Source organism: Oryzias melastigma, linkage group LG24 (genome assembly GCF_002922805.2).
Source record: "Oryzias melastigma strain HK-1 linkage group LG24, ASM292280v2, whole genome shotgun sequence".
Lineage (NCBI taxonomy): Eukaryota > Metazoa > Chordata > Actinopteri > Beloniformes > Adrianichthyidae > Oryzias > Oryzias melastigma.
Window position 1 is genome coordinate 11657789 of NC_050535.1, and position 9306 is coordinate 11667094.

Sequence of the window (9306 nt, forward strand, 5' to 3'; positions counted from 1 at the left end):
CAATAATCAATATACTTTATTTATTTATTTTTTTAAGAAATTGGTGAATAAAAAAATACCCCACAAAGTGCAAAAAAAATTTAAAAAATAACATAATTCATAAGTCTTCATTTGGTTTGAAAAGATCAAACATTCACGCGTCTAAACAATCCCAAAGGTTGACAGTGAGATAGCTCCTAGATTGTAAATAGCAAGCTTTTCCTTGTTCTTCACTGCGGAGCTTATATTTCTGCTGTGGTTCATCAACACATTTCCCAGCATATTCCTTTCTATTAGCACTGCTCCATGTAGCAATCAGGCTAAAACATTTAACAGTAGCTCCGCCCACATCTGTCTGGGGCGTCAAGTTTATGAGCACAGTTTTGGACAGACATCGAGCAGTGAAATCACTGTGTTCAAATAAAGGCGACTGAAGCAAAAATTCACATTTACTGCTTCCTTCTTGAATTATTTTTACTGATAAAAAAATTGAAATGCATGTTGGAGCCAATTCAAGGTCAACTAGGAAACATGTTAGTCTTCTGCTACTTTGTAAAGAGGTTGTAATTTCCTGCTTTGTGTATTGGAGTAATCTTCACTATTACCTGGCATTAAAGTGGGCTCTCAAAGCTGTGGCTTCCTCCTCCAAACAAAACCGGAATTCAGACGTTCCTTGTCAGCTCCAGTTTCCTCACTTCCCGTTTTCTCAGCGTGAGCTTCGGCGCTGTGTTCTAACCCAAGCAGGCACTTATGTCAAATGGACAACAAAGAGTTCCATTTAACAGCTTCTTTCTGCTTATTTAATATTTAATACTTCTGTGTGGGAGCAGAAACCTTCCATTATTTAGAAGCCAAACAGAACACAAAGCTTTGGTGTCCACAGGGCATCGCTTTGTTCACATGTTTAGTTGCACAAACCATTTTATTCACTCTGGAAATTATAGAGGAAGTCAGACCTCCCCAGACATTTTTAGATGAATAAAATATATGAAAAAAAAATTAAAAGCATCATAAAGTGTTGAGAAATAGCTTGTTGAAAAACATAAAAATGTGTCTTTTTTATGGAACATGAGATCTTTTGTGTTAAACAAGTTTTTCTAATTCATAGTTATCCATTGCTGCCATTAGTTTTTCTTCTTGATTTGAAACATTACTAAAGAAAATATTTGTAGGACCATCTAAATGTAATTTAAATCTTCATAACAGTTTAAAGAAAAGTTAGAAAACATACGTTGCCACAAACTTTATTTTTTGATTTTTTTTCTATTAATTTTTATTAATGAGATAAAATCAAAGAACTGAAACACTTTCTTCAAACACAAAATAAACATTTCTCTCAAATCTTGTTTAAAGCTAAGTCTTTGATAGTGAGCACTACTCCTTTGATATCCCATCTCACAGGTGCGCCACATCAAGATGCAGATTAAACAGCATAATTATTGCACAGGTGTGCCTGAGACTGGCAACAGTAAAAGATCACTCTGAAATGTGTTGTTTTGTTTTATTTCAGGGAGGGGTGTGGAGACACTTTGCTTTTGCCTGGGTTTGTATAACTTCTTTAGTTCTAGCATTTGAATTTTGCTTTGGAGTCAATATTTTTTCTGCCATTTTCTAATTATTTCACTTTTTTCTTCACCATAGATCACAAATGTATTAAAACTTCTACTCCTTTAAATAAAAAAACATCCCTAAAGTCCCCCTCTGATGAAAATTATGTTTTAGGAGTTTTTAACCTGTATTTGTGGCATTTCTCTTATGTAAAAGAACAAATGTAATAAGAAATAATTTGTTTTTTTTTAATTTCTGATTACTTCTCCGTATAGTCGCATAGCTTCTCAGTTTAGCCCCATAAGCCACGCCCCCTCAGAGGATATTTTGGAAACGGAGGCTTCAGATCAACATGAAAAATGGCTTTTTAAGACATTTAGGTTGTGGGATTTTTGTTAAAAATGTCTTATTCATAACTATAACACTACTGGGAACATTTTTTAAATAAAAAATTAGTCATAGGGGGGTTTTAAGGATGCATTTCGGTTGGATACTAGCTTTTGCAAAAGGCTATAATTCACAAAAATATAAAAAAAGAAAAAATGGTTTTACTCCAAATACAGAACTCTAGAAATCCACATCACATCCTCACATTATATATATATTTTTAAGCTTAAACTTCATTTCAAAAAAGAAGGAAAATGACCTTCAGATTCCTTCAGTTTAATTTGACCACCCCAAAAATGATGTGATGTTTGGTTTACCCCATCTCAATCCAGGACGGGATCGTTTTAGCAAAGGTGCCTCACGATGGTTCACATCCTCACTCATTAAAGATTATAATTCCTGTTTTTGTTGTTGCGGTCATTAAAACCAACCCCCCCAAGGGGAGCTGCGTTCAGAAAATTAATGCAGATGTTAAGCAAACATGAAAGAAGCTATTTCTGAACAAACGCAGAGGGAAGGTCACACGAGCCACAGAAACAGAAGTAAAAGATTAGACAATAAGGCCCCAAAAGAGCATGCTGCTCTGGACTGAAACATTAATGCTGGAGGAACTTCCAAAATGCTGCCATGGAAAACGGTTCTTTCAGCAAACACCACTCTGGGAATTCAGATAATTTTGAAAAGCACAAAATTTCAAATAAATCATAGTTCTGCAGGTATTATTTAAAAACTAATGTTTGGGTAAATCTCCTGGTGTTTGTTACATTTGTTTTTAGTTATGTAAGAATATTTAAACCTAAAGAAGTGAATCATTGCTCAAATTAGAGAATGTTACCTTTGATTTTTTAAAATAAAAACAGCAAGAACAGAAGGCAACTAAAATGGCATTTTATTATTATTTTTTTCAAATGATTGTGAATAAAAATGCTTTCTTTCATATGATTCACATATGTTTTGCATTGTTTTTTGCTGTTTTATTCTGAACTGTTGTCCAGGACTCTTTATGTTTAAGTTTGACTTCATGTACTTGTGGTTAACCCTGTATTATAGAAGCTGTCGGCTTTGAACTACCATAACTATTCCTTCATTTACACAATTAAATCCAATGGATTCTGACATAAAGAAAAATATTTTGTTAAAGTCTTGCATGTTCCTCTGCGTCAGAAACAGCTAATTTACATCAATTGCTTAAACACTTCACGAATGTAAAGCTAAGGATCCATGTTGAAAACGCTCTAAACTTGGGTTCTTGAATTTAGTCCATGATGTTCTCACTGGAAGGTGCAAAGAGGGGATTCTTCTTCTTCTACCATCTACTTGTGCGTTTCCACCATCTATAGTTGGAAGAGGCTTGGTGTGAAATGTCCAACTTTACAAATATTGTGGACATTACTCCAGGCTTTTGCCTTCACAGCTTTACTCCAATAAATTAAAGACCTGATGTCATAATAACAGCAACTATTCATTTTTCCACATGATCAATTTTCAAATGGTTGGCATTTTCAGGAATTAAAATGGATGCCATCCGTTCATCACTACCAAACCTGAGACCCTAACCGATGTCCTGGGTTAACTTTCCACTCGTGTTCAGTGGCTGCCAATTTCTTAGGTAGAACCAGAACAGTCTTAACAATCTTAGAAGCTACAGTATGTGTGAACAAGAGAGTCCGCAATGCACATTTACATTGACTTTTCCTTGGAGGCCATCCCCTTGTAAAATAAAGTAGTAAAGAAGCTCAAATGAAAACTGTACTCTTCGTATTTATGTTTTTTTGAGTCAGCTCACAGTTTTTCTGTTGTTTGTGTCTGGGCAGGGATGTCGGGCACGATGAAGGCCACAGCTCTGGGAGAAAAGCTGCTCCTCAGCCTGTTGGAGCAGATCTCTGTGTCCTCAAGCCTTTTCCAGATGGTAACGACTCAAACAGTGAGCTGTGTGACGTCCTCTCACCGCACAGTCAGCCTCTTCACCTCATGCTCAGATGCCATCTCGTTGACATCTCGGTTTCATTAGCAAGCTGCATCATCAGATTGGAGGATAGGAATTGGTGGGGGAAAGAGAATTCAGAGCGTAGCTGCAGTGTTTTTTTTTTTTTGTTTTGTCGTTTTTTGTCGAGGAAGAAGGATACATCCTTATTTCATAGTTTAACCCTTTCAATCAAATGGGTCCATAAATAGGCTAAGAAATAGACAGATATTTCTATATCAACATGAAAAAGGATGATTGATTTTTTTTTAAAGTACAAATCCAAAATATTAACCTTTGACTTGTGACTCTAAGGCGCCAAAAACGAGCAATGTTTAACCTTTTGTCGGTGTGAAAATGCCAGTTGGTTGGTTGTTGCAAAAACACGTTGGCCTTAAAATTAATCCTAATTTAACACTTTAGGTTTATGTTTTAAAGTAAGAGAATTCTTCCCAAAACAAAGTGTATGTAAGGCGGTTGATGCTGACATCACTGCTTGGCAAATATTTTAATGTTTTTTGAGATGAAGGACAGGAAGTATAAAAATGTTTTTTACATTCACGCAGTATGTTGCTAATTTGTAAAGTACCAATGAAGCCAAGACTCCACTTATTTTTTTGAACAGAAAACACACTGAAGAATGCATATCATTGTATAATTGTAAAACAAATTCAGGCATAAATGAATTAATTCAATTGAAATACAAGCATGATAAATAGTTTCAAAGAAGCTACGGACTAGCTATATCTGTTAGAATTGATAATGCAACAAAATCTGCAGTCCAGGAAACCATAACTAAGGGTAAGGTATCCTTTACTTTCAGAGGTAGACGGTGTTGGAGCTGGAAGTAATGCCAAAGGGACAGGGACCGGTGCTGTGGATCTTGAGGGAGATCTATCAGAAAACTGGAAGACAAGTATACTTTTCAGATACCCTAACGAACGTTGGGGACAGAAACTGGGATGTGGTGGTTTGGAGAAGGAAACTGAGAGGTTATTACAGAGGTGGACGAGGTCCAGGGAAAGATCTGGAATGAGACTAGGAGCAAGCAAATGTCTTAGTCATAACTGCCCCCACAGCTGGATACAGGCTTCCTGTGGGCAAAAAATTGGCAAACCGGTATAGAGCCAATACTCACACCTTAATGACTTGAGTGTGGCATTATAACACCATACAATACCATCACCTGTATGTCACAAGTACATGCAACTTACATTAGTCTAACAAAAACTTCATGATATACTTACCACATGCACGACAATGGTATGCTTAAGGTGGCCGCACCAGCCTCAAGGAAACTGCAAAACACACTTGCTCTCCATTAAGGGACCACTATTCCTGTTTACAACCTTTCACAGGCCCGGACAACCCCAAAACCGCAGTACTCGAACGGGTTGACCCCATACAGGTCCATGTGAGGAAGGCTAATAATTGTCCAAAATGAGAACTGAGGAACATCTAACAAGGGTAATCTGTAATTGGACCAAGGTTAAAATCTCAGGTCAAATTGACCTGATATCATTAATCCTGTTTCATGTAAAAGAAAATAAAAAGAGGGTTAAAGATGTTCAGATGCTTTTATCATTAAGACAATTCTGGTGCTTTCAAGGTATTTTCTGTTGAATGTTTTCTTGCATATATAAGTGGCTTTTGTATATTCATGGTTTTCATTTGACGAAAACGGTATAAGATGGAAAAGCAATCTAAAAAGTTTATGTAATAAAATAAGCACCTTAAGATTTTTTTATTTTATTTTCAAGGTACATGTCACTTAACCAGTTTGCCCGTATTCATGCTGTTTTTACAGGATGGTACCACATTTTATGTCAACTAAGGCCAACAAGGAGTCATTTGGTCCAAATGTAATATTTCTTTCAGTGAAAGAGAAGTGAAATGAGGTCTACAGCATCTGTGTGCATGAAAGGTTGTTTTAAAAGACATAAATATCTGACAATAGAGGAATGAAACTGGTATTTTTTTTTTACTTTTCTCAGGAAAAAGGACAGATATGACCCTATTTGACCATCACAAACCATTCTCTGAAGACCATACACAGAAACCTGCTTTTTTTTGTATCATTTTTTTCCCTTTTTCCCATCATAATATTGAATAATCAATTAAAGCAGCAATGCTGAGCTCCTCCCCCCAGATGGATGCATCACCTTTTGCCCCACTTTGTTCTCACATTCTTCACACAATGACCCCAAATCAAATTCTGGACATCAGATGCTTCCCTGATGAAGTTACCTTGTTTATTGTCTCTTATGAGTTCCCTCCCTTCAGCTTTGCTGGTCTGTGTCAGCAGCCAGCAGGTGCAGAGCTGCCGTCAAAGGCGTACGGTGCAAGCACAAGATGAGTGTTGTGGGGCATGTCTTCATGCGTTCGTGCCTACACCCTATTATGTGTGTATTTGAGGCACTGATAGGGTATCGTCTCTGGAAGATTAGAAATATCTGAAAACAGTTTGAGCAAATTAAGCCCGTTTGCAAGATAATGTCCAATAGTGTCAGTCTACGGATAGGCAAAACCTTAAATCCCATTAATGTTCTCCTTTTCTTGGTGTGGGGATTTTCTTCCTTCTTCAGCAGGGAAGCACACAGCTGCCAGCTTGGTGGGAAAAAAAAAATAAAAAAAACACGAAGACAACACGTACACTTCAGCGGGAAAATGACATAAGCGGGGGGTTGCCATGGCAACAGTGCAAATGAGGGGTTGTGTTAAAATGGCACAATGGGGTTTTCCTTGTCGTGCACGCACAAAGTCATCTGTCACGCTGCCGTTTGTGGTCGGCGAGCACTAGAAAAAAAGAGACTGTGCTTGTGCAGTTTGATGCTGACACACAGTCCGAGAGGGAGCACTGTGTGGAAGTCCAGATAAATGTGTGTATGTTTGCGTGCTACACACTAATACGGACTGACTTTGTGCAAGGACAAATGTTGCATGTAGATGCATGCGATAGAAAAAAGATGTTTTGTACCTTTTTCTGTATAAGATCACTATAGTAACTCAGCGAAACATGTGGATCAACTACACTGGAGATACACTATCATTACATGTAGCAGAGCTGTTACCCCAGGAAAGTATCATTACAGTCCGAATATAGAGTCCCTGTGACCCTGAAAGACATCTTGCATCTGCACAGTCCACCCAAATTTGTTAGATGACCACCAGCTTTAGTTGAGGGTTGTTGTTGTAAATGATTGAACATTTTGATTGAACATCCTGGATGAACCAAAGCTTAATCATGGTAAAATACAGAAAACATTTTTTAAAATCATTTACATTTATTGACATCAACTCCAAACAGTTGCTGCCATCATTTCCAATGGAAGTCTGCACACTGAGTTTCCAGAACAAACCCCAGTTCTGTGTCCTCTCATGCATTTTTTTTAATTATCATGAATCTACTTAGTGATGTTCTTGAAATGTTTTCATATTCTCCACAGCATTTTCTCCAGATTATTTTCTTTAAAATATAAATGTAAAGGCTCGTATTGGTGCGTGGACAAAGACTTTTAGGGGCTGTGTGAGTGGATGAGGTCTCACTTAGAAACTAGCATCATCAAGGGATAAAAGGTCTGCGTATGATGCCTAGTCTTTACATTGAAAATAGCCAGTAAAGGCATGTTTGAAGTTATGGACGGATTGCAACCAGTATACTGGTCATATACGTCATATATGGCTAAAGGTGAGAAAGGAATCTGTGCAGCAGGATTATTAATCTCTTGGCTGGTCTGACAGTGTCTTTGCATCCTCCAGCAAGAGTTGGAAGAGGTAGCTGACCCTGCAAGATGGGTCCAAGCAAGCAGCAGGTAATGAATGATAGATGGATGGATGGGATGGATGGATGATGGATGAAGTATGGATGGCTAGAAGGACAGAGGAATGAACATATATATGACTGGGTTGAACAGATGGATGGGTGGATGATGGATGGGTTGAAAGTCAAAAAGATGGATGGGCAGATGGACAGACAGACAGTAGAACAGATTTCTAGATGGAGGGTAAACGATGGATTATCAGAAGGATAGATGGATAGACAAATTGATCAGTTGTTGAATGATGGATGGCTAAAGGACAGAGGGATAAACAAACATATGGATGGATGACAAATGGATGATTAGAAGAACACCCACATGATGGATGGATGGATAAATGGACAGTAGAACTATAGACAGATAAATGAACAGATTGTCAGGGAGAAAGACAGAAGAACAGTTGGATGGATATGAATGATGGACGGAATGAAGGACAGAAAAAAGTATGGGTAGATGGTTGGGAGAACAGGTGGATGGATGAATGAATGGATAGACTGATGGATGGGTGATGGATGGTTAGAGAGATGGAGGGATGAACAGAAAGATTATTGATAAATGGGACACAAAGATAACTGAAGGATGAAAAGATGGATGGATAGTTATAAGGTCAATGAAATGGGTGGGTGGACAGACAGACAGTTGAACAGATGGATGGATGGACAAATAATGGATGACAGAAGGACAGACAGATGGATGGACAGACTGACTGTTTAATATCGTATTATTTAAAGGACAGATGGCTGGACAGGCAGACTGGCTAGAAGGACAGACAGATAAAACAGACAGATGGATGGACAGAGGGACAAGTGGATAGACAGATGGATGGATTGGTACATGGAGAGACAGATGAACGGACTGATGCACAGATAGACAGGAGAACAGATGGATTGATGGATGATTATAAGATGGGAAGAAAAAAAAGACAGGGGGATGGCAGACAGATGGATAAATGGATGGATGGATAAAGACAATTTAAAAATGGTGAATATGATGCCCAAAAACCAATCATGAGAAATCCAAAAAATCTTTATCAATGTTATTCCTGTCTAAACATTTGGAAGTGAAGAAACATCTCAGAGACCTTAGTTATAATGAATGGAAGACCAGACTTCAATTACTGCTACTGTGTTTGTTTCAGTTTCATTTCCTCCCGTGATAGGAGCTGTAACACTAAATCAAGAATCTAAAAGGTCATGCCCAGTGGTCAATGATCAATCAGTCCTAAAACAGACACTTAGCTCACAGACATAAATGTGTCAGACTTACAGGAAGAGGTTTGTCATCGGACACAATGAAGACATTAGATCTTTAAAAGGCTCACAGGGTCAGGCAGAAAAACCACTCAGGTACCAAACAAATAAATCAAACAGCTTCTGTTCAAGTCTCAAAATGATTTGGGAGTTGGTATTGGGACTTTGGGAAACAGATAACTGTCTAGGACCAGTAGAGCTTCGACAATGTCCTCTGTCTCTAGATGGTCTTTTGGCCAGTTCAAATTAAAATCAAAGTTCCAGGAAGAAAATATAGAAAGAGCCACAGTATTGTGAGCAAACTAGTCCTCTAATAGTTCTTCCTATCTGTAGTCAGAGATGGCGGGGGGGTGGGCGGTCT